Source organism: Giraffa tippelskirchi, chromosome 8 (genome assembly GCF_054371585.1).
Source record: "Giraffa tippelskirchi isolate mGirTip1 chromosome 8, T2T-mGirTip1v1.2.pri, whole genome shotgun sequence".
NCBI lineage: Eukaryota > Metazoa > Chordata > Mammalia > Artiodactyla > Giraffidae > Giraffa > Giraffa tippelskirchi.
Window position 1 is genome coordinate 117,980,140 of NC_137282.1, and position 26,002 is coordinate 118,006,141.

General features: G+C 71.9%; 8 non-coding genes across 8 annotated transcripts; all 8 read right to left on the minus strand.

Annotated features, from left to right (window-relative positions):
- Positions 1 to 666: 666 nt before the first annotated feature.
- Positions 667 to 785, minus strand: LOC145519136 (5S ribosomal RNA). The gene has a single exon (XR_014063567.1). It is a non-coding gene; the product is annotated as a 5S ribosomal RNA (ribosomal RNA).
- A 3,176-nt stretch (positions 786 to 3,961) lies between these two features.
- Positions 3,962 to 4,080, minus strand: LOC145519137 (5S ribosomal RNA). The gene has a single exon (XR_014063568.1). It is a non-coding gene; the product is annotated as a 5S ribosomal RNA (ribosomal RNA).
- A 3,170-nt stretch (positions 4,081 to 7,250) lies between these two features.
- On the minus strand, positions 7,251 to 7,369 carry LOC145519138 (5S ribosomal RNA). Its single transcript, XR_014063569.1, has one exon. It is a non-coding gene; the product is annotated as a 5S ribosomal RNA (ribosomal RNA).
- A 3,169-nt stretch (positions 7,370 to 10,538) lies between these two features.
- Positions 10,539 to 10,657, minus strand: LOC145519139 (5S ribosomal RNA). The gene has a single exon (XR_014063570.1). It is a non-coding gene; the product is annotated as a 5S ribosomal RNA (ribosomal RNA).
- A 3,159-nt stretch (positions 10,658 to 13,816) lies between these two features.
- On the minus strand, positions 13,817 to 13,935 carry LOC145519140 (5S ribosomal RNA). The gene has a single exon (XR_014063571.1). It is a non-coding gene; the product is annotated as a 5S ribosomal RNA (ribosomal RNA).
- A 3,163-nt stretch (positions 13,936 to 17,098) lies between these two features.
- LOC145519141 (5S ribosomal RNA) lies at positions 17,099 to 17,217 on the minus strand. Its single transcript, XR_014063572.1, has one exon. It is a non-coding gene; the product is annotated as a 5S ribosomal RNA (ribosomal RNA).
- A 3,180-nt stretch (positions 17,218 to 20,397) lies between these two features.
- LOC145519142 (5S ribosomal RNA) lies at positions 20,398 to 20,516 on the minus strand. The gene has a single exon (XR_014063573.1). It is a non-coding gene; the product is annotated as a 5S ribosomal RNA (ribosomal RNA).
- A 3,169-nt stretch (positions 20,517 to 23,685) lies between these two features.
- On the minus strand, positions 23,686 to 23,804 carry LOC145519143 (5S ribosomal RNA). Its single transcript, XR_014063574.1, has one exon. It is a non-coding gene; the product is annotated as a 5S ribosomal RNA (ribosomal RNA).
- Between the last annotated feature and the right edge of the window lie 2,198 nt (positions 23,805 to 26,002).

Genomic DNA, 26,002 nt, shown 5'->3' on the forward strand with positions numbered 1-26,002 from the left:
CTACCTAAGGCGAGACCCGGACCCGCCCCCAGGCCAGAGGGTGGGTGTGTGAGTGAGTGTGTCGGTGGGCGAGGGTGGGGTCGGGTCGACTGGGGGTCGGGTGGATACCCGGAATGGAAGGCGGGAGGATGTGGAGGCCGGGGGTTGGGAAGCCTGTGTGGTCCTCTTGCTGTCTCTCTCTCCCTCTTTCTTCGTGGGCCTTACCTGTGGGTTTCCGGCTCTTGACCTGTCTCGGCGGCGGGGGTCTGTGTGTGTGTGTGTGTGTGTGTGTGTGTGTGTGCGCGCGTGCGTGCGTGTGTGCGTGTGTGTGTGTGTGTGTGAGCGCCTGCGAGGATGGGGCTGGAGGTGGGGCTGGGGGTGGGGCTGGGGGTGGGGCTGGGGCTGGGCCTCCCTCCCCCCTGCCTGAGGCGTGCCAAGGCCCAGGGAGCCCCAGGCGGAGACCCCCGACCGTCGTGTGGTTTCCTGGAAGCCGAATGCGGAGGGGCTCGCAGGCCGCGCGGAGGCAAGCCAGGTCGGCAGCGGGAGTCGGGGCCCTGACCGTCCAGCCCAGGAGGGGCTGGGGCTGGGGCTGGGGCTGCGGGGGCCCAAGAGTTGGGACGGGGGCGGCGGGGACCCAAGAGTTGGGACGCCGTGGGGGCCGGGGGCTAAAGGAGAGGGGAGGCAAAAAGCCTACAGCACCCGGTATTCCCAGGCGGTCTCCCATCCAAGTACTAACCAGGCCCGACCCTGCTTAGCTTCCGAGATCAGACGAGATCGGGCGCGTTCAGGGTGGTATGGCCGTAGACGGAGGCGGCTGCCGCCAGGCGCCCTAAGAGCCCTGCGCCGCGCCTCCCATTGGCTCTGACCCCCGGGTCAGGCCAGCCGGCCGCGGCTCTCCACGGGAGCGCGCGCTGCACTTGAGCCGCACGCCCCGCGACCGGACTCCGGCCGGCCAGGGCCGGCAGCCCGGCGGCCGGCCGATGCCGCCCCACCCCCGCACACCGCCACCCCTGGCCAGCAACCGCCTGGCCCGGCGCGGGGGCCAAGAGGGCTTCCGGGACCGCGAGCGGCCGGGCGTGCGTGCCGGGGGTGGGGTGGGGTGGGGTCGGGGGGGGGTGGAGGGCGACGGGCGCGGAGGTCTCGGCGCCCTCCCACCCTGGGCCTCTCCAGGCCGGCCCCCTCTCGGCGCCCCACCCCCACCGCCACCCCACCCCCACCCCCACCCCCACCCCCACCCCGCACCCCGCACCCCGCACCCGCCGTCGCGTTCGCTGCTCAGGGCCACGTGGCCCCGGAGGTGTCTGGCTTCGGGGCCCGCCGCTGCCCGCGGCCCGCGGCGCTCTGAGCCTCCTGCGGGCCTCGGCGCGGCCCAGCCGGGGCCCTGAGCGCCCGTCCTGCCGGGCACCTGCCAGGGCGCGGTCGACCGGAGCCCGTCAGCCCCGCCCCTTCGCCCTACCCGAGGCCCCCCCTTGCCCACTCTGTGGGGCTGCCTTTCCTGCCTCCAAGGACGATAGCGTCCCCAGCCGCCTGCGATCTGAGGGTCACCCCCAGCTGGGAAGCGCTGGCTGGGAGGTCACTTGGCAGCGGCAGTGGCCCCCGGGCCCCCGCGCCCAGGGCGGTCTCCCACACTCCCAGGGAACGTCGAGGCACCCTCCACGCGGCCGTTGCGTCACATTTGCTCTGCAGGAAGGAGAGAGCTCCCGAGCCAAGGCCTGTCTGCACCGTGCTCGGCTCCTGCGGGCAGAACACCCTGGGCGCCCACCTGGAGCTCGGGCCCAGGGGCCCACACTGGCGTGTTTCGCCCGGGGAGCCCTAAAGGCGGGGCGGCCCAGCAACTGCTTGCAAAGGCCTCCCGTGGCTGTTTGCTTCCTTCTGCCAGAGCTAGCTCTGCTCCCCGCTGCGGCCTTTGGCACGCCAGGGGCGAGCCCGCCACCCCTCGCCGGGAGCCCGTGGGAGGGGCCAGGTGCCCTCGGCCAGGTGACCCCAGCGTGGCACCCGGCCCCCTCAGACGCACTCCCGCAGCCTCCTTCCCCACGGGCAGGACCGCGCTGACCTAGGAGTGTGTTTGCAAGGCTCCCAGACCGCAGGCGGACACAGGGCCCCGACTCCGGAATTGAGGCCCTGGGAGCAGGCCCGGAGGTCCGGCGTCTGAGGCGCTACACACTGGCTGCGCGCTAGAGGCCTGAAAACCCGCTCTCTGGGGCTGCCTATCCTGCCTCCAAGGACGATAGCGTCCCCAGCCGCCTGCGGCCTGAGGGTCACCCCCAAGCTGGGAAGCGCTGGCTGGGAGGTCACTTGGCAGTGGCAATGGCCCCTGGGGCCCCGCGCCCAGGGCGGGCTCCCACACTCCCAGGGAGCTTCGAGGCCAGCTGTACACGGCTTTTCCCTCACGCTTGCTCTGCAGGAGAGACCTCCCGAGCCTGGGCCTGTCTGCAGCGTGCTGGGCTCCTGCGGGCAAAACACCCTGGGCGCCCACCTGGGGCCCGGGCCTAGGGGCCCACACGGGCGTGTCTCGCCCGGGGAGCCCTAAAGGCGGGGCGGCCCAGCAACTGCTTGCAAAGGCTACCCGTGGCCGTTTGCTTCCTTCTGCCAGAGCTAGCTTGACTCCCGGCTCCAGCGTTGGGCACGGCCAGGGGTGAGGCGTCAGCCCCGCCCCTTCGGCCTACCCAGGCCCCCCCCCTTGCCCCCTTGCCCCCTCGCCCTCCCCCCCCCCACCCCCGCCAAGCACAGGACCTTCCTGAGAGAGCAGACGAGCGACCGGCAGGCACACGGACAGACACACAGACCCTCGCACGCACCCACGCCCAGTGGGTTAGCCGGCCGGCGCAAGCTCCTCAGCCGGAGCCAGAGCCAGAGCACCTGTCAGAGGCCGGGGCCAGAGGAAGGGACGGGAGGCCGGCGGTCAGCAGAGACAGAGACAGAGAGAGAGGGACAGAAAGAGACAGAGACAGAAAGACAGCGAGACGGAGATGCAGACAGACGGCCAGGCGCGCGCGCACACCCAAACACGCACCGGCACACGCAGGGAGGGAGAGACAGAGAGAGGGAGACCCAGAGCGACTGGCAGAGAGACGGAAAACGGGAGGCACGCAGGGCAGAGAGGATGGCATGCGGTCCGAGACAGACACACCGGCACAGACCGTGACACCCGTCAGAGAGAGGCCGTGCCCGGAAGCAGCAGCTTCGCCAAGGGAGGGGGCGTCAGCCCCGGGCCGGGCGGGCCCCGGCTGCACGCAGTGCCCTGGGGCTGGCAGTCACCCGTGGGGAACCCAAGACTTCCTCGCAGCCGAGGTCTCAAGGGTCCCCTTCGGCTTGGCTACCTAAGGCGAGACCCGGACCCGCCCCCAGGCCAGAGGGTGGGTGTGTGAGTGAGTGTGTCGGTGGGCGAGGGTGGGGTCGGGTCGACTGGGGGTCGGGTGGATACCCGGAATGGAAGGCGGGAGGATGTGGAGGCCGGGGGTTGGGAAGCCTGTGTGGTCCTCTTGCTGTCTCTCTCTCCCTCTTTCTTCGTGGGCCTTACCTGTGGGTTTCCGGCTCTTGACCTGTCTCGGCGGCGGGGGTCTGTGTGTGTGTGTGTGTGTGTGTGTGTGTGTGTGCGCGCGTGCGTGCGTGTGTGCGTGTGTGTGTGTGTGTGTGAGCGCCTGCGAGGATGGGGCTGGAGGTGGGGCTGGGGGTGGGGCTGGGGGTGGGGCTGGGGCTGGGCCTCCCTCCCCCCTGCCTGAGGCGTGCCAAGGCCCAGGGAGCCCCAGGCGGAGACCCCCGACCGTCGTGTGGTTTCCTGGAAGCCGAATGCGGAGGGGCTCGCAGGCCGCGCGGAGGCAAGCCAGGTCGGCAGCGGGAGTCGGGGCCCTGACCGTCCAGCCCGGGAGGGGCTGGGGCTGGGGCTGGGGCTGCGGGGGCCCAAGAGTTGGGACGGGGGCGGCGGGGACCCAAGAGTTGGGACGCCGTGGGGGCCGGGGGCTAAAGGAGAGGGGAGGCAAAAAGCCTACAGCACCCGGTATTCCCAGGCGGTCTCCCATCCAAGTACTAACCAGGCCCGACCCTGCTTAGCTTCCGAGATCAGACGAGATCGGGCGCGTTCAGGGTGGTATGGCCGTAGACGGAGGCGGCTGCCGCCAGGCGCCCTAAGAGCCCTGCGCCGCGCCTCCCATTGGCTCTGACCCCCGGGTCAGGCCAGCCGGCCGCGGCTCTCCACGGGAGCGCGCGCTGCACTTGAGCCGCACGCCCCGCGACCGGACTCCGGCCGGCCAGGGCCGGCAGCCCGGCGGCCGGCCGATGCCGCCCCACCCCCGCACACCGCCACCCCTGGCCAGCAACCGCCTGGCCCGGCGCGGGGGCCAAGAGGGCTTCCGGGACCGCGAGCGGCCGGGCGTGCGTGCCGGGGGTGGGGTGGGGTGGGGTCGGGGGGGGGTGGAGGGCGACGGGCGCGGAGGTCTCGGCGCCCTCCCACCCTGGGCCTCTCCAGGCCGGCCCCCTCTCGGCGCCCCACCCCCACCGCCACCCCACCCCCACCCCCACCCCGCACCCCGCACCCCGCACCCGCCGTCGCGTTCGCTGCTCAGGGCCACGTGGCCCCGGAGGTGTCTGGCTTCGGGGCCCGCCGCTGCCCGCGGCCCGCGGCGCTCTGAGCCTCCTGCGGGCCTCGGCGCGGCCCAGCCGGGGCCCTGAGCGCCCGTCCTGCCGGGCACCTGCCAGGGCGCGGTCGACCGGAGCCCGTCAGCCCCGCCCCTTCGCCCTACCCGAGGCCCCCCCTTGCCCACTCTGTGGGGCTGCCTTTCCTGCCTCCAAGGACGATAGCGTCCCCAGCCGCCTGCGATCTGAGGGTCACCCCCAGCTGGGAAGCGCTGGCTGGGAGGTCACTTGGCAGCGGCAGTGGCCCCCGGGCCCCCGCGCCCAGGGCGGTCTCCCACACTCCCAGGGAACGTCGAGGCACCCTCCACGCGGCCGTTGCGTCACATTTGCTCTGCAGGAAGGAGAGAGCTCCCGAGCCAAGGCCTGTCTGCACCGTGCTCGGCTCCTGCGGGCAGAACACCCTGGGCGCCCACCTGGAGCTCGGGCCCAGGGGCCCACACTGGCGTGTTTCGCCCGGGGAGCCCTAAAGGCGGGGCGGCCCAGCAACTGCTTGCAAAGGCCTCCCGTGGCTGTTTGCTTCCTTCTGCCAGAGCTAGCTCTGCTCCCCGCTGCGGCCTTTGGCACGCCAGGGGCGAGCCCGCCACCCCTCGCCGGGAGCCCGTGGGAGGGGCCAGGTGCCCTCGGCCAGGTGACCCCAGCGTGGCACCCGGCCCCCTCAGACGCACTCCCGCAGCCTCCTTCCCCACGGGCAGGACCGCGCTGACCTAGGAGTGTGTTTGCAAGGCTCCCAGACCGCAGGCGGACACAGGGCCCCGACTCCGGAATTGAGGCCCTGGGAGCAGGCCCGGAGGTCCGGCGTCTGAGGCGCTACACACTGGCTGCGCGCTAGAGGCCTGAAAACCCGCTCTCTGGGGCTGCCTATCCTGCCTCCAAGGACGATAGCGTCCCCAGCCGCCTGCGGCCTGAGGGTCACCCCCAAGCTGGGAAGCGCTGGCTGGGAGGTCATTTGGCAGTGGCAATGGCCCCTGGGGCCCCGCGCCCAGGGCGGGCTCCCACACTCCCAGGGAGCTTCGAGGCCAGCTGTACACGGCTTTTCCCTCACGCTTGCTCTGCAGGAGAGACCTCCCGAGCCTGGGCCTGTCTGCAGCGTGCTGGGCTCCTGCGGGCAAAACACCCTGGGCGCCCACCTGGGGCCCGGGCCTAGGGGCCCACACGGGCGTGTCTCGCCCGGGGAGCCCTAAAGGCGGGGCGGCCCAGCAACTGCTTGCAAAGGCTACCCGTGGCCGTTTGCTTCCTTCTGCCAGAGCTAGCTTGACTCCCGGCTCCAGCGTTGGGCACGGCCAGGGGTGAGGCGTCAGCCCCGCCCCTTCGGCCTACCCAGGCCCCCCCCCTTGCCCCCTTGCCCCCTCGCCCTCCCCCCCCACCCCCACCCCCGCCAAGCACAGGACCTTCCTGAGAGAGCAGACGAGCGACCGGCAGGCACACGGACAGACACACAGACCCTCGCACGCACCCACGCCCAGTGGGTTAGCCGGCCGGCGCAAGCTCCTCAGCCGGAGCCAGAGCCAGAGCACCTGTCAGAGGCCGGGGCCAGAGGAAGGGACGGGAGGCCGGCGGTCAGCAGAGACAGAGACAGAGAGAGAGGGACAGAAAGAGACAGAGACAGAAAGACAGCGAGACGGAGATGCAGACAGACGGCCAGGCGCGCGCGCACACCCAAACACGCACCGGCACACGCAGGGAGGGAGAGACAGAGAGAGGGAGACCCAGAGCGACTGGCAGAGAGACGGAAAACGGGAGGCACGCAGGGCAGAGAGGTTGGCATGCGGTCCGAGACAGACACACCGGCACAGACCGTGACACCCGTCAGAGAGAGGCCGTGCCCGGAAGCAGCAGCTTCGCCAAGGGAGGGGGCGTCAGCCCCGGGCCGGGCGGGCCCCGGCTGCACGCAGTGCCCTGGGGCTGGCAGTCACCCGTGGGGAACCCAAGACTTCCTCGCAGCCGAGGTCTCAAGGGTCCCCTTCGGCTTGGCTACCTAAGGCGAGACCCGGACCCGCCCCCAGGCCAGAGGGTGGGTGTGTGAGTGAGTGTGTCGGTGGGCGAGGGTGGGGTCGGGTCGACTGGGGGTCGGGTGGATACCCGGAATGGAAGGCGGGAGGATGTGGAGGCCGGGGGTTGGGAAGCCTGTGTGGTCCTCTTGCTGTCTCTCTCTCCCTCTTTCTTCGTGGGCCTTACCTGTGGGTTTCCGGCTCTTGACCTGTCTCGGCGGCGGGGGTCTGTGTGTGTGTGTGTGTGTGTGTGTGTGTGTGTGTGCGCGCGTGCGTGCGTGTGTGCGTGTGTGTGTGTGTGTGTGAGCGCCTGCGAGGATGGGGCTGGAGGTGGGGCTGGGGGTGGGGCTGGGGGTGGGGCTGGGGCTGGGCCTCCCTCCCCCCTGCCTGAGGCGTGCCAAGGCCCAGGGAGCCCCAGGCGGAGACCCCCGACCGTCGTGTGGTTTCCTGGAAGCCGAATGCGGAGGGGCTCGCAGGCCGCGCGGAGGCAAGCCAGGTCGGCAGCGGGAGTCGGGGCCCTGACCGTCCAGCCCGGGAGGGGCTGGGGCTGGGGCTGGGGCTGCGGGGGCCCAAGAGTTGGGACGGGGGCGGCGGGGACCCAAGAGTTGGGACGCCGTGGGGGCCGGGGGCTAAAGGAGAGGGGAGGCAAAAAGCCTACAGCACCCGGTATTCCCAGGCGGTCTCCCATCCAAGTACTAACCAGGCCCGACCCTGCTTAGCTTCCGAGATCAGACGAGATCGGGCGCGTTCAGGGTGGTATGGCCGTAGACGGAGGCGGCTGCCGCCAGGCGCCCTAAGAGCCCTGCGCCGCGCCTCCCATTGGCTCTGACCCCCGGGTCAGGCCAGCCGGCCGCGGCTCTCCACGGGAGCGCGCGCTGCACTTGAGCCGCACGCCCCGCGACCGGACTCCGGCCGGCCAGGGCCGGCAGCCCGGCGGCCGGCCGATGCCGCCCCACCCCCGCACACCGCCACCCCTGGCCAGCAACCGCCTGGCCCGGCGCGGGGGCCAAGAGGGCTTCCGGGACCGCGAGCGGCCGGGCGTGCGTGCCGGGGGTGGGGTGGGGTGGGGTCGGGGGGGGGTGGAGGGCGACGGGCGCGGAGGTCTCGGCGCCCTCCCACCCTGGGCCTCTCCAGGCCGGCCCCCTCTCGGCGCCCCACCCCCACCGCCACCCCACCCCCACCCCCACCCCGCACCCCGCACCCCGCACCCGCCGTCGCGTTCGCTGCTCAGGGCCACGTGGCCCCGGAGGTGTCTGGCTTCGGGGCCCGCCGCTGCCCGCGGCCCGCGGCGCTCTGAGCCTCCTGCGGGCCTCGGCGCGGCCCAGCCGGGGCCCTGAGCGCCCGTCCTGCCGGGCACCTGCCAGGGCGCGGTCGACCGGAGCCCGTCAGCCCCGCCCCTTCGCCCTACCCGAGGCCCCCCCTTGCCCACTCTGTGGGGCTGCCTTTCCTGCCTCCAAGGACGATAGCGTCCCCAGCCGCCTGCGATCTGAGGGTCACCCCCAGCTGGGAAGCGCTGGCTGGGAGGTCACTTGGCAGCGGCAGTGGCCCCCGGGCCCCCGCGCCCAGGGCGGTCTCCCACACTCCCAGGGAACGTCGAGGCACCCTCCACGCGGCCGTTGCGTCACATTTGCTCTGCAGGAAGGAGAGAGCTCCCGAGCCAAGGCCTGTCTGCACCGTGCTCGGCTCCTGCGGGCAGAACACCCTGGGCGCCCACCTGGAGCTCGGGCCCAGGGGCCCACACTGGCGTGTTTCGCCCGGGGAGCCCTAAAGTCGGGGCGGCCCAGCAACTGCTTGCAAAGGCCTCCCGTGGCTGTTTGCTTCCTTCTGCCAGAGCTAGCTCTGCTCCCCGCTGCGGCCTTTGGCACGCCAGGGGCGAGCCCGCCACCCCTCGCCGGGAGCCCGTGGGAGGGGCCAGGTGCCCTCGGCCAGGTGACCCCAGCGTGGCACCCGGCCCCCTCAGACGCACTCCCGCAGCCTCCTTCCCCACGGGCAGGACCGCGCTGACCTAGGAGTGTGTTTGCAAGGCTCCCAGACCGCAGGCGGACACAGGGCCCCGACTCCGGAATTGAGGCCCTGGGAGCAGGCCCGGAGGTCCGGCGTCTGAGGCGCTACACACTGGCTGCGCGCTAGAGGCCTGAAAACCCGCTCTCTGGGGCTGCCTATCCTGCCTCCAAGGACGATAGCGTCCCCAGCCGCCTGCGGCCTGAGGGTCACCCCCAAGCTGGGAAGCGCTGGCTGGGAGGTCACTTGGCAGTGGCAATGGCCCCTGGGGCCCCGCGCCCAGGGCGGGCTCCCACACTCCCAGGGAGCTTCGAGGCCAGCTGTACACGGCTTTTCCCTCACGCTTGCTCTGCAGGAGAGACCTCCCGAGCCTGGGCCTGTCTGCAGCGTGCTGGGCTCCTGCGGGCAAAACACCCTGGGCGCCCACCTGGGGCCCGGGCCTAGGGGCCCACACGGGCGTGTCTCGCCCGGGGAGCCCTAAAGGCGGGGCGGCCCAGCAACTGCTTGCAAAGGCTACCCGTGGCCGTTTGCTTCCTTCTGCCAGAGCTAGCTTGACTCCCGGCTCCAGCGTTGGGCACGGCCAGGGGTGAGGCGTCAGCCCCGCCCCTTCGGCCTACCCAGGCCCCCCCCCTTGCCCCCTTGCCCCCTCGCCCTCCCCCCCCCCCACCCCCGCCAAGCACAGGACCTTCCTGAGAGAGCAGACGAGCGACCGGCAGGCACACGGACAGACACACAGACCCTCGCACGCACCCACGCCCAGTGGGTTAGCCGGCCGGCGCAAGCTCCTCAGCCGGAGCCAGAGCCAGAGCACCTGTCAGAGGCCGGGGCCAGAGGAAGGGACGGGAGGCCGGCGGTCAGCAGAGACAGAGACAGAGAGAGAGGGACAGAAAGAGACAGAGACAGAAAGACAGCGAGACGGAGATGCAGACAGACGGCCAGGCGCGCGCGCACACCCAAACACGCACCGGCACACGCAGGGAGGGAGAGACAGAGAGAGGGAGACCCAGAGCGACTGGCAGAGAGACGGAAAACGGGAGGCACGCAGGGCAGAGAGGATGGCATGCGGTCCGAGACAGACACACCGGCACAGACCGTGACACCCGTCAGAGAGAGGCCGTGCCCGGAAGCAGCAGCTTCGCCAAGGGAGGGGGCGTCAGCCCCGGGCCGGGCGGGCCCCGGCTGCACGCAGTGCCCTGGGGCTGGCAGTCACCCGTGGGGAACCCAAGACTTCCTCGCAGCCGAGGTCTCAAGGGTCCCCTTCGGCTTGGCTACCTAAGGCGAGACCCGGACCCGCCCCCAGGCCAGAGGGTGGGTGTGTGAGTGAGTGTGTCGGTGGGCGAGGGTGGGGTCGGGTCGACTGGGGGTCGGGTGGATACCCGGAATGGAAGGCGGGAGGATGTGGAGGCCGGGGGTTGGGAAGCCTGTGTGGTCCTCTTGCTGTCTCTCTCTCCCTCTTTCTTCGTGGGCCTTACCTGTGGGTTTCCGGCTCTTGACCTGTCTCGGCGGCGGGGGTCTGTGTGTGTGTGTGTGTGTGTGTGTGTGTGTGTGTGCGCGCGCGTGCGTGCGTGTGTGCGTGTGTGTGTGTGTGTGTGAGCGCCTGCGAGGATGGGGCTGGAGGTGGGGCTGGGGGTGGGGCTGGGGGTGGGGCTGGGGCTGGGCCTCCCTCCCCCCTGCCTGAGGCGTGCCAAGGCCCAGGGAGCCCCAGGCGGAGACCCCCGACCGTCGTGTGGTTTCCTGGAAGCCGAATGCGGAGGGGCTCGCAGGCCGCGCGGAGGCAAGCCAGGTCGGCAGCGGGAGTCGGGGCCCTGACCGTCCAGCCCGGGAGGGGCTGGGGCTGGGGCTGGGGCTGCGGGGGCCCAAGAGTTGGGACGGGGGCGGCGGGGACCCAAGAGTTGGGACGCCGTGGGGGCCGGGGGCTAAAGGAGAGGGGAGGCAAAAAGCCTACAGCACCCGGTATTCCCAGGCGGTCTCCCATCCAAGTACTAACCAGGCCCGACCCTGCTTAGCTTCCGAGATCAGACGAGATCGGGCGCGTTCAGGGTGGTATGGCCGTAGACGGAGGCGGCTGCCGCCAGGCGCCCTAAGAGCCCTGCGCCGCGCCTCCCATTGGCTCTGACCCCCGGGTCAGGCCAGCCGGCCGCGGCTCTCCACGGGAGCGCGCGCTGCACTTGAGCCGCACGCCCCGCGACCGGACTCCGGCCGGCCAGGGCCGGCAGCCCGGCGGCCGGCCGATGCCGCCCCACCCCCGCACACCGCCACCCCTGGCCAGCAACCGCCTGGCCCGGCGCGGGGGCCAAGAGGGCTTCCGGGACCGCGAGCGGCCGGGCGTGCGTGCCGGGGGTGGGGTGGGGTGGGGTCGGGGGGGGGTGGAGGGCGACGGGCGCGGAGGTCTCGGCGCCCTCCCACCCTGGGCCTCTCCAGGCCGGCCCCCTCTCGGCGCCCCACCCCCACCGCCACCCCACCCCCACCCCCACCCCGCACCCCGCACCCCGCACCCGCCGTCGCGTTCGCTGCTCAGGGCCACGTGGCCCCGGAGGTGTCTGGCTTCGGGGCCCGCCGCTGCCCGCGGCCCGCGGCGCTCTGAGCCTCCTGCGGGCCTCGGCGCGGCCCAGCCGGGGCCCTGAGCGCCCGTCCTGCCGGGCACCTGCCAGGGCGCGGTCGACCGGAGCCCGTCAGCCCCGCCCCTTCGCCCTACCCGAGGCCCCCCCTTGCCCACTCTGTGGGGCTGCCTTTCCTGCCTCCAAGGACGATAGCGTCCCCAGCCGCCTGCGATCTGAGGGTCACCCCCAGCTGGGAAGCGCTGGCTGGGAGGTCACTTGGCAGCGGCAGTGGCCCCCGGGCCCCCGCGCCCAGGGCGGTCTCCCACACTCCCAGGGAACGTCGAGGCACCCTCCACGCGGCCGTTGCGTCACATTTGCTCTGCAGGAAGGAGAGAGCTCCCGAGCCAAGGCCTGTCTGCACCGTGCTCGGCTCCTGCGGGCAGAACACCCTGGGCGCCCACCTGGAGCTCGGGCCCAGGGGCCCACACTGGCGTGTTTCGCCCGGGGAGCCCTAAAGGCGGGGCGGCCCAGCAACTGCTTGCAAAGGCCTCCCGTGGCTGTTTGCTTCCTTCTGCCAGAGCTAGCTCTGCTCCCCGCTGCGGCCTTTGGCACGCCAGGGGCGAGCCCGCCACCCCTCGCCGGGAGCCCGTGGGAGGGGCCAGGTGCCCTCGGCCAGGTGACCCCAGCGTGGCACCCGGCCCCCTCAGACGCACTCCCGCAGCCTCCTTCCCCACGGGCAGGACCGCGCTGACCTAGGAGTGTGTTTGCAAGGCTCCCAGACCGCAGGCGGACACAGGGCCCCGACTCCGGAATTGAGGCCCTGGGAGCAGGCCCGGAGGTCCGGCGTCTGAGGCGCTACACACTGGCTGCGCGCTAGAGGCCTGAAAACCCGCTCTCTGGGGCTGCCTATCCTGCCTCCAAGGACGATAGCGTCCCCAGCCGCCTGCGGCCTGAGGGTCACCCCCAAGCTGGGAAGCGCTGGCTGGGAGGTCATTTGGCAGTGGCAATGGCCCCTGGGGCCCCGCGCCCAGGGCGGGCTCCCACACTCCCAGGGAGCTTCGAGGCCAGCTGTACACGGCTTTTCCCTCACGCTTGCTCTGCAGGAGAGACCTCCCGAGCCTGGGCCTGTCTGCAGCGTGCTGGGCTCCTGCGGGCAAAACACCCTGGGCGCCCACCTGGGGCCCGGGCCTAGGGGCCCACACGGGCGTGTCTCGCCCGGGGAGCCCTAAAGGCGGGGCGGCCCAGCAACTGCTTGCAAAGGCTACCCGTGGCCGTTTGCTTCCTTCTGCCAGAGCTAGCTTGACTCCCGGCTCCAGCGTTGGGCACGGCCAGGGGTGAGGCGTCAGCCCCGCCCCTTCGGCCTACCCAGGCCCCCCCCCTTGCCCCCTTGCCCCCTCGCCCTCCCCCCCCACCACCCCCCCCCGCCAAGCACAGGACCTTCCTGAGAGAGCAGACGAGCGACCGGCAGGCACACGGACAGACACACAGACCCTCGCACGCACCCACGCCCAGTGGGTTAGCCGGCCGGCGCAAGCTCCTCAGCCGGAGCCAGAGCCAGAGCACCTGTCAGAGGCCGGGGCCAGAGGAAGGGACGGGAGGCCGGCGGTCAGCAGAGACAGAGACAGAGAGAGAGGGACAGAAAGAGACAGAGACAGAAAGACAGCGAGACGGAGATGCAGACAGACGGCCAGGCGCGCGCGCACACCCAAACACGCACCGGCACACGCAGGGAGGGAGAGACAGAGAGAGGGAGACCCAGAGCGACTGGCAGAGAGACGGAAAACGGGAGGCACGCAGGGCAGAGAGGATGGCATGCGGTCCGAGACAGACACACCGGCACAGACCGTGACACCCGTCAGAGAGAGGCCGTGCCCGGAAGCAGCAGCTTCGCCAAGGGAGGGGGCGTCAGCCCCGGGCCGGGCGGGCCCCGGCTGCACGCAGTGCCCTGGGGCTGGCAGTCACCCGTGGGGAACCCAAGACTTCCTCGCAGCCGAGGTCTCAAGGGTCCCCTTCGGCTTGGCTACCTAAGGCGAGACCCGGACCCGCCCCCAGGCCAGAGGGTGGGTGTGTGAGTGAGTGTGTCGGTGGGCGAGGGTGGGGTCGGGTCGACTGGGGGTCGGGTGGATACCCGGAATGGAAGGCGGGAGGATGTGGAGGCCGGGGGTTGGGAAGCCTGTGTGGTCCTCTTGCTGTCTCTCTCTGCCTCTTTCTTCGTGGGCCTTACCTGTGGGTTTCCGGCTCTTGACCTGTCTCGGCGGCGGGGGTCTGTGTGTGTGTGTGTGTGTGTGTGTGTGTGTGTGCGCGCGTGCGTGCGTGTGTGCGTGTGTGTGAGCGCCTGCGAGGATGGGGCTGGAGGTGGGGCTGGGGGTGGGGCTGGGGGTGGGGCTGGGGCTGGGCCTCCCTCCCCCCTGCCTGAGGCGTGCCAAGGCCCAGGGAGCCCCAGGCGGAGACCCCCGACCGTCGTGTGGTTTCCTGGAAGCCGAATGCGGAGGGGCTCGCAGGCCGCGCGGAGGCAAGCCAGGTCGGCAGCGGGAGTCGGGGCCCTGACCGTCCAGCCCGGGAGGGGCTGGGGCTGGGGCTGGGGCTGCGGGGGCCCAAGAGTTGGGACGGGGGCGGCGGGGACCCAAGAGTTGGGACGCCGTGGGGGCCGGGGGCTAAAGGAGAGGGGAGGCAAAAAGCCTACAGCACCCGGTATTCCCAGGCGGTCTCCCATCCAAGTACTAACCAGGCCCGACCCTGCTTAGCTTCCGAGATCAGACGAGATCGGGCGCGTTCAGGGTGGTATGGCCGTAGACGGAGGCGGCTGCCGCCAGGCGCCCTAAGAGCCCTGCGCCGCGCCTCCCATTGGCTCTGACCCCCGGGTCAGGCCAGCCGGCCGCGGCTCTCCACGGGAGCGCGCGCTGCACTTGAGCCGCACGCCCCGCGACCGGACTCCGGCCGGCCAGGGCCGGCAGCCCGGCGGCCGGCCGATGCCGCCCCACCCCCGCACACCGCCACCCCTGGCCAGCAACCGCCTGGCCCGGCGCGGGGGCCAAGAGGGCTTCCGGGACCGCGAGCGGCCGGGCGTGCGTGCCGGGGGTGGGGTGGGGTGGGGTCGGGGGGGGGTGGAGGGCGACGGGCGCGGAGGTCTCGGCGCCCTCCCACCCTGGGCCTCTCCAGGCCGGCCCCCTCTCGGCGCCCCACCCCCACCGCCACCCCACCCCCACCCCCACCCCGCACCCCGCACCCCGCACCCGCCGTCGCGTTCGCTGCTCAGGGCCACGTGGCCCCGGAGGTGTCTGGCTTCGGGGCCCGCCGCTGCCCGCGGCCCGCGGCGCTCTGAGCCTCCTGCGGGCCTCGGCGCGGCCCAGCCGGGGCCCTGAGCGCCCGTCCTGCCGGGCACCTGCCAGGGCGCGGTCGACCGGAGCCCGTCAGCCCCGCCCCTTCGCCCTACCCGAGGCCCCCCCTTGCCCACTCTGTGGGGCTGCCTTTCCTGCCTCCAAGGACGATAGCGTCCCCAGCCGCCTGCGATCTGAGGGTCACCCCCAGCTGGGAAGCGCTGGCTGGGAGGTCACTTGGCAGCGGCAGTGGCCCCCGGGCCCCCGCGCCCAGGGCGGTCTCCCACACTCCCAGGGAACGTCGAGGCACCCTCCACGCGGCCGTTGCGTCACATTTGCTCTGCAGGAAGGAGAGAGCTCCCGAGCCAAGGCCTGTCTGCACCGTGCTCGGCTCCTGCGGGCAGAACACCCTGGGCGCCCACCTGGAGCTCGGGCCCAGGGGCCCACACTGGCGTGTTTCGCCCGGGGAGCCCTAAAGGCGGGGCGGCCCAGCAACTGCTTGCAAAGGCCTCCCGTGGCTGTTTGCTTCCTTCTGCCAGAGCTAGCTCTGCTCCCCGCTGCGGCCTTTGGCACGCCAGGGGCGAGCCCGCCACCCCTCGCCGGGAGCCCGTGGGAGGGGCCAGGTGCCCTCGGCCAGGTGACCCCAGCGTGGCACCCGGCCCCCTCAGACGCACTCCCGCAGCCTCCTTCCCCACGGGCAGGACCGCGCTGACCTAGGAGTGTGTTTGCAAGGCTCCCAGACCGCAGGCGGACACAGGGCCCCGACTCCGGAATTGAGGCCCTGGGAGCAGGCCCGGAGGTCCGGCGTCTGAGGCGCTACACACTGGCTGCGCGCTAGAGGCCTGAAAACCCGCTCTCTGGGGCTGCCTATCCTGCCTCCAAGGACGATAGCGTCCCCAGCCGCCTGCGGCCTGAGGGTCACCCCCAAGCTGGGAAGCGCTGGCTGGGAGGTCATTTGGCAGTGGCAATGGCCCCTGGGGCCCCGCGCCCAGGGCGGGCTCCCACACTCCCAGGGAGCTTCGAGGCCAGCTGTACACGGCTTTTCCCTCACGCTTGCTCTGCAGGAGAGACCTCCCGAGCCTGGGCCTGTCTGCAGCGTGCTGGGCTCCTGCGGGCAAAACACCCTGGGCGCCCACCTGGGGCCCGGGCCTAGGGGCCCACACGGGCGTGTCTCGCCCGGGGAGCCCTAAAGGCGGGGCGGCCCAGCAACTGCTTGCAAAGGCTACCCGTGGCCGTTTGCTTCCTTCTGCCAGAGCTAGCTTGACTCCCGGCTCCAGCGTTGGGCACGGCCAGGGGTGAGGCGTCAGCCCCGCCCCTTCGGCCTACCCAGGCCCCCCCCCTTGCCCCCTTGCCCCCTCGCCCTCCCCCCCCACCACCCCCCCCCGCCAAGCACAGGACCTTCCTGAGAGAGCAGACGAGCGACCGGCAGGCACACGGACAGACACACAGACCCTCGCACGCACCCACGCCCAGTGGGTTAGCCGGCCGGCGCAAGCTCCTCAGCCGGAGCCAGAGCCAGAGCACCTGTCAGAGGCCGGGGCCAGAGGAAGGGACGGGAGGCCGGCGGTCAGCAGAGACAGAGACAGAGAGAGAGGGACAGAAAGAGACAGAGACAGAAAGACAGCGAGACGGAGATGCAGACAGACGGCCAGGCGCGCGCGCACACCCAAACACGCACCGGCACACGCAGGGAGGGAGAGACAGAGAGAGGGAGACCCAGAGCGACTGGCAGAGAGACGGAAAACGGGAGGCACGCAGGGCAGAGAGGATGGCATGCGGTCCGAGACAGACACACCGGCACAGACCGTGACACCCGTCAGAGAGAGGCCGTGCCCGGAAGCAGCAGCTTCGCCAAGGGAGGGGGCGTCAGCCCCGGGCCGGGCGGGCCCCGGCTGCACGCAGTGCCCTGGGGCTGGCAGTCACCCGTGGGGAACCCAAGACTTCCTCGCAGCCGAGGTCTCAAGGGTCCCCTTCGGCTTGGCTACCTAAGGCGAGACCCGGACCCGCCCCCAGGCCAGAGGGTGGGTGTGTGAGTGAGTGTGTCGGTGGGCGAGGGTGGGGTCGGGTCGACTGGGGGTCGGGTGGATACCCGGAATGGAAGGCGGGAGGATGTGGAGGCCGGGGGTTGGGAAGCCTGTGTGGTCCTCTTGCTGTCTCTCTCTGCCTCTTTCTTCGTGGGCCTTACCTGTGGGTTTCCGGCTCTTGACCTGTCTCGGCGGCGGGGGTCTGTGTGTGTGTGTGTGTGTGTGTGTGTGTGTGTGTGTGCGCGCGTGCGTGCGTGTGTGCGTGTGTGTGAGCGCCTGCGAGGATGGGGCTGGAGGTGGGGCTGGGGGTGGGGCTGGGGGTGGGGCTGGGGCTGGGCCTCCCTCCCCCCTGCCTGAGGCGTGCCAAGGCCCAGGGAGCCCCAGGCGGAGACCCCCGACCGTCGTGTGGTTTCCTGGAAGCCGAATGCGGAGGGGCTCGCAGGCCGCGCGGAGGCAAGCCAGGTCGGCAGCGGGAGTCGGGGCCCTGACCGTCCAGCCCGGGAGGGGCTGGGGCTGGGGCTGGGGCTGCGGGGGCCCAAGAGTTGGGACGGGGGCGGCGGGGACCCAAGAGTTGGGACGCCGTGGGGGCCGGGGGCTAAAGGAGAGGGGAGGCAAAAAGCCTACAGCACCCGGTATTCCCAGGCGGTCTCCCATCCAAGTACTAACCAGGCCCGACCCTGCTTAGCTTCCGAGATCAGACGAGATCGGGCGCGTTCAGGGTGGTATGGCCGTAGACGGAGGCGGCTGCCGCCAGGCGCCCTAAGAGCCCTGCGCCGCGCCTCCCATTGGCTCTGACCCCCGGGTCAGGCCAGCCGGCCGCGGCTCTCCACGGGAGCGCGCGCTGCACTTGAGCCGCACGCCCCGCGACCGGACTCCGGCCGGCCAGGGCCGGCAGCCCGGCGGCCGGCCGATGCCGCCCCACCCCCGCACACCGCCACCCCTGGCCAGCAACCGCCTGGCCCGGCGCGGGGGCCAAGAGGGCTTCCGGGACCGCGAGCGGCCGGGCGTGCGTGCCGGGGGTGGGGTGGGGTGGGGTCGGGGGGGGGTGGAGGGCGACGGGCGCGGAGGTCTCGGCGCCCTCCCACCCTGGGCCTCTCCAGGCCGGCCCCCTCTCGGCGCCCCACCCCCACCGCCACCCCACCCCCACCCCCACCCCCACCCCCACCCCGCACCCCGCACCCCGCACCCGCCGTCGCGTTCGCTGCTCAGGGCCACGTGGCCCCGGAGGTGTCTGGCTTCGGGGCCCGCCGCTGCCCGCGGCCCGCGGCGCTCTGAGCCTCCTGCGGGCCTCGGCGCGGCCCAGCCGGGGCCCTGAGCGCCCGTCCTGCCGGGCACCTGCCAGGGCGCGGTCGACCGGAGCCCGTCAGCCCCGCCCCTTCGCCCTACCCGAGGCCCCCCCTTGCCCACTCTGTGGGGCTGCCTTTCCTGCCTCCAAGGACGATAGCGTCCCCAGCCGCCTGCGATCTGAGGGTCACCCCCAGCTGGGAAGCGCTGGCTGGGAGGTCACTTGGCAGCGGCAGTGGCCCCCGGGCCCCCGCGCCCAGGGCGGTCTCCCACACTCCCAGGGAACGTCGAGGCACCCTCCACGCGGCCGTTGCGTCACATTTGCTCTGCAGGAAGGAGAGAGCTCCCGAGCCAAGGCCTGTCTGCACCGTGCTCGGCTCCTGCGGGCAGAACACCCTGGGCGCCCACCTGGAGCTCGGGCCCAGGGGCCCACACTGGCGTGTTTCGCCCGGGGAGCCCTAAAGGCGGGGCGGCCCAGCAACTGCTTGCAAAGGCCTCCCGTGGCTGTTTGCTTCCTTCTGCCAGAGCTAGCTCTGCTCCCCGCTGCGGCCTTTGGCACGCCAGGGGCGAGCCCGCCACCCCTCGCCGGGAGCCCGTGGGAGGGGCCAGGTGCCCTCGGCCAGGTGACCCCAGCGTGGCACCCGGCCCCCTCAGACGCACTCCCGCAGCCTCCTTCCCCACGGGCAGGACCGCGCTGACCTAGGAGTGTGTTTGCAAGGCTCCCAGACCGCAGGCGGACACAGGGCCCCGACTCCGGAATTGAGGCCCTGGGAGCAGGCCCGGAGGTCCGGCGTCTGAGGCGCTACACACTGGCTGCGCGCTAGAGGCCTGAAAACCCGCTCTCTGGGGCTGCCTATCCTGCCTCCAAGGACGATAGCGTCCCCAGCCGCCTGCGGCCTGAGGGTCACCCCCAAGCTGGGAAGCGCTGGCTGGGAGGTCATTTGGCAGTGGCAATGGCCCCTGGGGCCCCGCGCCCAGGGCGGGCTCCCACACTCCCAGGGAGCTTCGAGGCCAGCTGTACACGGCTTTTCCCTCACGCTTGCTCTGCAGGAGAGACCTCCCGAGCCTGGGCCTGTCTGCAGCGTGCTGGGCTCCTGCGGGCAAAACACCCTGGGCGCCCACCTGGGGCCCGGGCCTAGGGGCCCACACGGGCGTGTCTCGCCCGGGGAGCCCTAAAGGCGGGGCGGCCCAGCAACTGCTTGCAAAGGCTACCCGTGGCCGTTTGCTTCCTTCTGCCAGAGCTAGCTTGACTCCCGGCTCCAGCGTTGGGCACGGCCAGGGGTGAGGCGTCAGCCCCGCCCCTTCGGCCTACCCAGGCCCCCCCCCTTGCCCCCTTGCCCCCTCGCCCTCCCCCCCCACCCCCACCCCCGCCAAGCACAGGACCTTCCTGAGAGAGCAGACGAGCGACCGGCAGGCACACGGACAGACACACAGACCCTCGCACGCACCCACGCCCAGTGGGTTAGCCGGCCGGCGCAAGCTCCTCAGCCGGAGCCAGAGCCAGAGCACCTGTCAGAGGCCGGGGCCAGAGGAAGGGACGGGAGGCCGGCGGTCAGCAGAGACAGAGACAGAGAGAGAGGGACAGAAAGAGACAGAGACAGAAAGACAGCGAGACGGAGATGCAGACAGACGGCCAGGCGCGCGCGCACACCCAAACACGCACCGGCACACGCAGGGAGGGAGAGACAGAGAGAGGGAGACCCAGAGCGACTGGCAGAGAGACGGAAAACGGGAGGCACGCAGGGCAGAGAGGTTGGCATGCGGTCCGAGACAGACACACCGGCACAGACCGTGACACCCGTCAGAGAGAGGCCGTGCCCGGAAGCAGCAGCTTCGCCAAGGGAGGGGGCGTCAGCCCCGGGCCGGGCGGGCCCCGGCTGCACGCAGTGCCCTGGGGCTGGCAGTCACCCGTGGGGAACCCAAGACTTCCTCGCAGCCGAGGTCTCAAGGGTCCCCTTCGGCTTGGCTACCTAAGGCGAGACCCGGACCCGCCCCCAGGCCAGAGGGTGGGTGTGTGAGTGAGTGTGTCGGTGGGCGAGGGTGGGGTCGGGTCGACTGGGGGTCGGGTGGATACCCGGAATGGAAGGCGGGAGGATGTGGAGGCCGGGGGTTGGGAAGCCTGTGTGGTCCTCTTGCTGTCTCTCTCTCCCTCTTTCTTCGTGGGCCTTACCTGTGGGTTTCCGGCTCTTGACCTGTCTCGGCGGCGGGGGTCTGTGTGTGTGTGTGTGTGTGTGTGTGTGTGTGTGCGCGCGTGCGTGCGTGTGTGCGTGTGTGTGTGTGTGTGTGAGCGCCTGCGAGGATGGGGCTGGAGGTGGGGCTGGGGGTGGGGCTGGGGGTGGGGCTGGGGCTGGGCCTCCCTCCCCCCTGCCTGAGGCGTGCCAAGGCCCAGGGAGCCCCAGGCGGAGACCCCCGACCGTCGTGTGGTTTCCTGGAAGCCGAATGCGGAGGGGCTCGCAGGCCGCGCGGAGGCAAGCCAGGTCGGCAGCGGGAGTCGGGGCCCTGACCGTCCAGCCCGGGAGGGGCTGGGGCTGGGGCTGGGGCTGCGGGGGCCCAAGAGTTGGGACGGGGGCGGCGGGGACCCAAGAGTTGGGACGCCGTGGGGGCCGGGGGCTAAAGGAGAGGGGAGGCAAAAAGCCTACAGCACCCGGTATTCCCAGGCGGTCTCCCATCCAAGTACTAACCAGGCCCGACCCTGCTTAGCTTCCGAGATCAGACGAGATCGGGCGCGTTCAGGGTGGTATGGCCGTAGACGGAGGCGGCTGCCGCCAGGCGCCCTAAGAGCCCTGCGCCGCGCCTCCCATTGGCTCTGACCCCCGGGTCAGGCCAGCCGGCCGCGGCTCTCCACGGGAGCGCGCGCTGCACTTGAGCCGCACGCCCCGCGACCGGACTCCGGCCGGCCAGGGCCGGCAGCCCGGCGGCCGGCCGATGCCGCCCCACCCCCGCACACCGCCACCCCTGGCCAGCAACCGCCTGGCCCGGCGCGGGGGCCAAGAGGGCTTCCGGGACCGCGAGCGGCCGGGCGTGCGTGCCGGGGGTGGGGTGGGGTGGGGTCGGGGGGGGGTGGAGGGCGACGGGCGCGGAGGTCTCGGCGCCCTCCCACCCTGGGCCTCTCCAGGCCGGCCCCCTCTCGGCGCCCCACCCCCACCGCCACCCCACCCCCACCCCCACCCCGCACCCCGCACCCCGCACCCGCCGTCGCGTTCGCTGCTCAGGGCCACGTGGCCCCGGAGGTGTCTGGCTTCGGGGCCCGCCGCTGCCCGCGGCCCGCGGCGCTCTGAGCCTCCTGCGGGCCTCGGCGCGGCCCAGCCGGGGCCCTGAGCGCCCGTCCTGCCGGGCACCTGCCAGGGCGCGGTCGACCGGAGCCCGTCAGCCCCGCCCCTTCGCCCTACCCGAGGCCCCCCCTTGCCCACTCTGTGGGGCTGCCTTTCCTGCCTCCAAGGACGATAGCGTCCCCAGCCGCCTGCGATCTGAGGGTCACCCCCAGCTGGGAAGCGCTGGCTGGGAGGTCACTTGGCAGCGGCAGTGGCCCCCGGGCCCCCGCGCCCAGGGCGGTCTCCCACACTCCCAGGGAACGTCGAGGCACCCTCCACGCGGCCGTTGCGTCACATTTGCTCTGCAGGAAGGAGAGAGCTCCCGAGCCAAGGCCTGTCTGCACCGTGCTCGGCTCCTGCGGGCAGAACACCCTGGGCGCCCACCTGGAGCTCGGGCCCAGGGGCCCACACTGGCGTGTTTCGCCCGGGGAGCCCTAAAGTCGGGGCGGCCCAGCAACTGCTTGCAAAGGCCTCCCGTGGCTGTTTGCTTCCTTCTGCCAGAGCTAGCTCTGCTCCCCGCTGCGGCCTTTGGCACGCCAGGGGCGAGCCCGCCACCCCTCGCCGGGAGCCCGTGGGAGGGGCCAGGTGCCCTCGGCCAGGTGACCCCAGCGTGGCACCCGGCCCCCTCAGACGCACTCCCGCAGCCTCCTTCCCCACGGGCAGGACCGCGCTGACCTAGGAGTGTGTTTGCAAGGCTCCCAGACCGCAGGCGGACACAGGGCCCCGACTCCGGAATTGAGGCCCTGGGAGCAGGCCCGGAGGTCCGGCGTCTGAGGCGCTACACACTGGCTGCGCGCTAGAGGCCTGAAAACCCGCTCTCTGGGGCTGCCTATCCTGCCTCCAAGGACGATAGCGTCCCCAGCCGCCTGCGGCCTGAGGGTCACCCCCAAGCTGGGAAGCGCTGGCTGGGAGGTCACTTGGCAGTGGCAATGGCCCCTGGGGCCCCGCGCCCAGGGCGGGCTCCCACACTCCCAGGGAGCTTCGAGGCCAGCTGTACACGGCTTTTCCCTCACGCTTGCTCTGCAGGAGAGACCTCCCGAGCCTGGGCCTGTCTGCAGCGTGCTGGGCTCCTGCGGGCAAAACACCCTGGGCGCCCACCTGGGGCCCGGGCCTAGGGGCCCACACGGGCGTGTCTCGCCCGGGGAGCCCTAAAGGCGGGGCGGCCCAGCAACTGCTTGCAAAGGCTACCCGTGGCCGTTTGCTTCCTTCTGCCAGAGCTAGCTTGACTCCCGGCTCCAGCGTTGGGCACGGCCAGGGGTGAGGCGTCAGCCCCGCCCCTTCGGCCTACCCAGGCCCCCCCCCTTGCCCCCTTGCCCCCTCGCCCTCCCCCCCCCCCACCCCCGCCAAGCACAGGACCTTCCTGAGAGAGCAGACGAGCGACCGGCAGGCACACGGACAGACACACAGACCCTCGCACGCACCCACGCCCAGTGGGTTAGCCGGCCGGCGCAAGCTCCTCAGCCGGAGCCAGAGCCAGAGCACCTGTCAGAGGCCGGGGCCAGAGGAAGGGACGGGAGGCCGGCGGTCAGCAGAGACAGAGACAGAGAGAGAGGGACAGAAAGAGACAGAGACAGAAAGACAGCGAGACGGAGATGCAGACAGACGGCCAGGCGCGCGCGCACACCCAAACACGCACCGGCACACGCAGGGAGGGAGAGACAGAGAGAGGGAGACCCAGAGCGACTGGCAGAGAGACGGAAAACGGGAGGCACGCAGGGCAGAGAGGATGGCATGCGGTCCGAGACAGACACACCGGCACAGACCGTGACACCCGTCAGAGAGAGGCCGTGCCCGGAAGCAGCAGCTTCGCCAAGGGAGGGGGCGTCAGCCCCGGGCCGGGCGGGCCCCGGCTGCACGCAGTGCCCTGGGGCTGGCAGTCACCCGTGGGGAACCCAAGACTTCCTCGCAGCCGAGGTCTCAAGGGTCCCCTTCGGCTTGGCTACCTAAGGCGAGACCCGGACCCGCCCCCAGGCCAGAGGGTGGGTGTGTGAGTGAGTGTGTCGGTGGGCGAGGGTGGGGTCGGGTCGACTGGGGGTCGGGTGGATACCCGGAATGGAAGGCGGGAGGATGTGGAGGCCGGGGGTTGGGAAGCCTGTGTGGTCCTCTTGCTGTCTCTCTCTCCCTCTTTCTTCGTGGGCCTTACCTGTGGGTTTCCGGCTCTTGACCTGTCTCGGCGGCGGGGGTCTGTGTGTGTGTGTGTGTGTGTGTGTGTGTGTGTGTGCGCGCGCGTGCGTGCGTGTGTGCGTGTGTGTGTGTGTGTGTGAGCGCCTGCGAGGATGGGGCTGGAGGTGGGGCTGGGGGTGGGGCTGGGGGTGGGGCTGGGGCTGGGCCTCCCTCCCCCCTGCCTGAGGCGTGCCAAGGCCCAGGGAGCCCCAGGCGGAGACCCCCGACCGTCGTGTGGTTTCCTGGAAGCCGAATGCGGAGGGGCTCGCAGGCCGCGCGGAGGCAAGCCAGGTCGGCAGCGGGAGTCGGGGCCCTGACCGTCCAGCCCGGGAGGGGCTGGGGCTGGGGCTGGGGCTGCGGGGGCCCAAGAGTTGGGACGGGGGCGGCGGGGACCCAAGAGTTGGGACGCCGTGGGGGCCGGGGGCTAAAGGAGAGGGGAGGCAAAAAGCCTACAGCACCCGGTATTCCCAGGCGGTCTCCCATCCAAGTACTAACCAGGCCCGACCCTGCTTAGCTTCCGAGATCAGACGAGATCGGGCGCGTTCAGGGTGGTATGGCCGTAGACGGAGGCGGCTGCCGCCAGGCGCCCTAAGAGCCCTGCGCCGCGCCTCCCATTGGCTCTGACCCCCGGGTCAGGCCAGCCGGCCGCGGCTCTCCACGGGAGCGCGCGCTGCACTTGAGCCGCACGCCCCGCGACCGGACTCCGGCCGGCCAGGGCCGGCAGCCCGGCGGCCGGCCGATGCCGCCCCACCCCCGCACACCGCCACCCCTGGCCAGCAACCGCCTGGCCCGGCGCGGGGGCCAAGAGGGCTTCCGGGACCGCGAGCGGCCGGGCGTGCGTGCCGGGGGTGGGGTGGGGTGGGGTCGGGGGGGGGTGGAGGGCGACGGGCGCGGAGGTCTCGGCGCCCTCCCACCCTGGGCCTCTCCAGGCCGGCCCCCTCTCGGCGCCCCACCCCCACCGCCACCCCACCCCCACCCCCACCCCGCACCCCGCACCCCGCACCCGCCGTCGCGTTCGCTGCTCAGGGCCACGTGGCCCCGGAGGTGTCTGGCTTCGGGGCCCGCCGCTGCCCGCGGCCCGCGGCGCTCTGAGCCTCCTGCGGGCCTCGGCGCGGCCCAGCCGGGGCCCTGAGCGCCCGTCCTGCCGGGCACCTGCCAGGGCGCGGTCGACCGGAGCCCGTCAGCCCCGCCCCTTCGCCCTACCCGAGGCCCCCCCTTGCCCACTCTGTGGGGCTGCCTTTCCTGCCTCCAAGGACGATAGCGTCCCCAGCCGCCTGCGATCTGAGGGTCACCCCCAGCTGGGAAGCGCTGGCTGGGAGGTCACTTGGCAGCGGCAGTGGCCCCCGGGCCCCCGCGCCCAGGGCGGTCTCCCACACTCCCAGGGAACGTCGAGGCACCCTCCACGCGGCCGTTGCGTCACATTTGCTCTGCAGGAAGGAGAGAGCTCCCGAGCCAAGGCCTGTCTGCACCGTGCTCGGCTCCTGCGGGCAGAACACCCTGGGCGCCCACCTGGAGCTCGGGCCCAGGGGCCCACACTGGCGTGTTTCGCCCGGGGAGCCCTAAAGGCGGGGCGGCCCAGCAACTGCTTGCAAAGGCCTCCCGTGGCTGTTTGCTTCCTTCTGCCAGAGCTAGCTCTGCTCCCCGCTGCGGCCTTTGGCACGCCAGGGGCGAGCCCGCCACCCCTCGCCGGGAGCCCGTGGGAGGGGCCAGGTGCCCTCGGCCAGGTGACCCCAGCGTGGCACCCGGCCCCCTCAGACGCACTCCCGCAGCCTCCTTCCCCACGGGCAGGACCGCGCTGACCTAGGAGTGTGTTTGCAAGGCTCCCAGACCGCAGGCGGACACAGGGCCCCGACTCCGGAATTGAGGCCCTGGGAGCAGGCCCGGAGGTCCGGCGTCTGAGGCGCTACACACTGGCTGCGCGCTAGAGGCCTGAAAACCCGCTCTCTGGGGCTGCCTATCCTGCCTCCAAGGACGATAGCGTCCCCAGCCGCCTGCGGCCTGAGGGTCACCCCCAAGCTGGGAAGCGCTGGCTGGGAGGTCATTTGGCAGTGGCAATGGCCCCTGGGGCCCCGCGCCCAGGGCGGGCTCCCACACTCCCAGGGAGCTTCGAGGCCAGCTGTACACGGCTTTTCCCTCACGCTTGCTCTGCAGGAGAGACCTCCCGAGCCTGGGCCTGTCTGCAGCGTGCTGGGCTCCTGCGGGCAAAACACCCTGGGCGCCCACCTGGGGCCCGGGCCTAGGGGCCCACACGGGCGTGTCTCGCCCGGGGAGCCCTAAAGGCGGGGCGGCCCAGCAACTGCTTGCAAAGGCTACCCGTGGCCGTTTGCTTCCTTCTGCCAGAGCTAGCTTGACTCCCGGCTCCAGCGTTGGGCACGGCCAGGGGTGAGGCGTCAGCCCCGCCCCTTCGGCCTACCCAGGCCCCCCCCCTTGCCCCCTTGCCCCCTCGCCCTCCCCCCCCACCACCCCCCCCCGCCAAGCACAGGACCTTCCTGAGAGAGCAGACGAGCGACCGGCAGGCACACGGACAGACACACAGACCCTCGCACGCACCCACGCCCAGTGGGTTAGCCGGCCGGCGCAAGCTCCTCAGCCGGAGCCAGAGCCAGAGCACCTGTCAGAGGCCGGGGCCAGAGGAAGGGACGGGAGGCCGGCGGTCAGCAGAGACAGAGACAGAGAGAGAGGGACAGAAAGAGACAGAGACAGAAAGACAGCGAGACGGAGATGCAGACAGACGGCCAGGCGCGCGCGCACACCCAAACACGC